Below are 2,160 nucleotides of genomic sequence, written 5' to 3'. Positions count from 1 at the left end.
TTTTTATTTCATTTTTAATTCTTCTATTACACAGGAGCTTTTAAACAGGGCATTATTCGATTCCCACACATTTGATTTATGTTTCCTTAATCTTCCTATTGTTAATTTCTAATTGTATAGTATTGTGATCTGAGAAGATGCTTTTTACATTTTATTGAGGCTTGTTTTGTGGACTAATATATGATATTTTCTGGATAAAGTTCCATGTGCACTGAAAAAGAATGAGTATTGCACTGTTGTTAGGTCGAGTGCTCTGTATAAATCTATGTGGACATGTTGATTGATTGTGCTGTTTAGTTCTATGTCTTTCTTGAGTTTCTTTCTTATTGTTCTGTCCTTTGAAAGTGGTACATTAAAATCTCCTATTATTGTAGAGTTGTTTATTTCTTTCTTCAATTCTATGAGAGTTTGGTTGATGTATTTTCATGTTTTCATTGGAAGCATAGATATTTATTATAGTTATGTCTTCTCTTTAATTGACCCTTTAATCATGATATAATGTCCTTCAATGTCTCTTATGCTGATCTTTGTCTTAATGTCTCTTTTATCAGAGATTAATATTGCCACTCCTGCTTAAATTTTATTGCTGTTCACTTGATGCATTTTTTTTCATCCTTTGTTTTTAATCTACTGTTGTTACCTCTGTATGTAAGGTGTGTCTCATGTTGACATATTGAAGGATCCTGTTTTCTTTATTTTGCTACTCTCTGTCTCTTGATTGGTGTACTTATTCCACTGACAGTCAGTATAATTATTGAAAGATATGAATTAATTGTTGTCATTTTGCTCTGTGTTTTTTTGTGATGTTAGTGGTTTCTTTATGCCATTCAGTGTCCTTTGTTGAGTTCATTTTGTTTGTTCATTTTCTTTTACATTCTTCATTGATGTTGTATCAATGATCACTAAATCTTTATGATTTTCCTGTCTTTTGTTTTGATGTGAGTTTGTATTAATTTTCTTTGGTGTTATTCTGCCATTTACTAATTTCTTCCCCAATTAAACGTAATCTGTTTTATTTTGAAATCTACTTGACTTCCTCACCATTTGGAAGTTCTGTAATCATACTTTTCCTGATTTTTGCTTTGTAATTGTCTTCATCATAAATTAATATCTCTTGTTCCCTATTTTTAGTAATGTAGGTGTGTATTACTTCGGATACTTGGATGTCTGGACTGAGTGTTCAGTGATGTTGTTGTGGATGTTATTTTCAGGTTGTTGTCTGCTGTTGTTTGTTCTAAGTCCAAAGAAATCTCCTTAGTAAAGTTTGTAGCTTTTGTCTGGTTATATATTCCTTTCATTTTTTAAATCTAGGAATGCTCTACTTGCACCATCATATTTGAGGGACAGTTTTTCTGGTTATATGATTCTTGGTTGGCATTACTTTTCTTTAAAAGTTTTGTATGTCTTTCCATTACCTTCTTGCTGAAAAATCTGAGCTTGGTTTTATTGGTTCTCCTTTGCAGGCAAACTTTCTCATTTTTCCAGAGCTGCTAGCAAGATTCTTACCTTATCTTTAATTTTGAAGAATTTGGTTACATTATGTCTAAGTGGTTTTCTTTTAGGATCCTGTTTGGGGATCATTAAACATCTTGCATGCTTATCTTATCTTTCTTCATGTTGGGGAAGTATTCTTCCAACAACTCTTCAACTAATTTTTTTCTGTCCTTTAGTTTGTCTCTTCTTGTTCTGGAATTCTGATCACCTGCAAGTGTCAAATTATTTATCTTCAAGTGTCCCACATGAATCTTAGGCTTTCTTTAAAATTTTTATTCTTTTTTTCTAATTGTTCTTCTAGCTTTCTAGTACTGAAAGATTCATCTTCTAGCTCACTAATTCAGGCTTTCACTGATTAAAATCTACTCCTTCGCCCTTTCAATGAATGTATTCTTAGGCACTTACCATTGTTTCCTAGTGGGTGTGCTTAGAAAATTGAAGTATGTGCTCTGTTCTCTGTTCACCATTTGTTCAGCAGTGATTAGGATGGGTTTGGCTGATGTTGGTGGCTATAGATGATCAGATGTATAGCAACTGATATTGGATTTAGCCCAACAGGTAGGGCTTCAGAAAGTACAGTTGTTGCTGGGCTGTATGTGCACAGTTGCTGTCCTCTGTTGAGTGAGGCAAAAAGAGAAACTACACACAGAATAGAAAAAAGAAAAA

Source organism: Chrysochloris asiatica, unplaced genomic scaffold, assembly GCF_000296735.1.
Source record: "Chrysochloris asiatica unplaced genomic scaffold, ChrAsi1.0 scaffold00004, whole genome shotgun sequence".
Classification (NCBI taxonomy): Eukaryota; Metazoa; Chordata; class Mammalia; order Afrosoricida; family Chrysochloridae; genus Chrysochloris; species Chrysochloris asiatica.
This window is presented reverse-complemented; position numbering follows the sequence as displayed.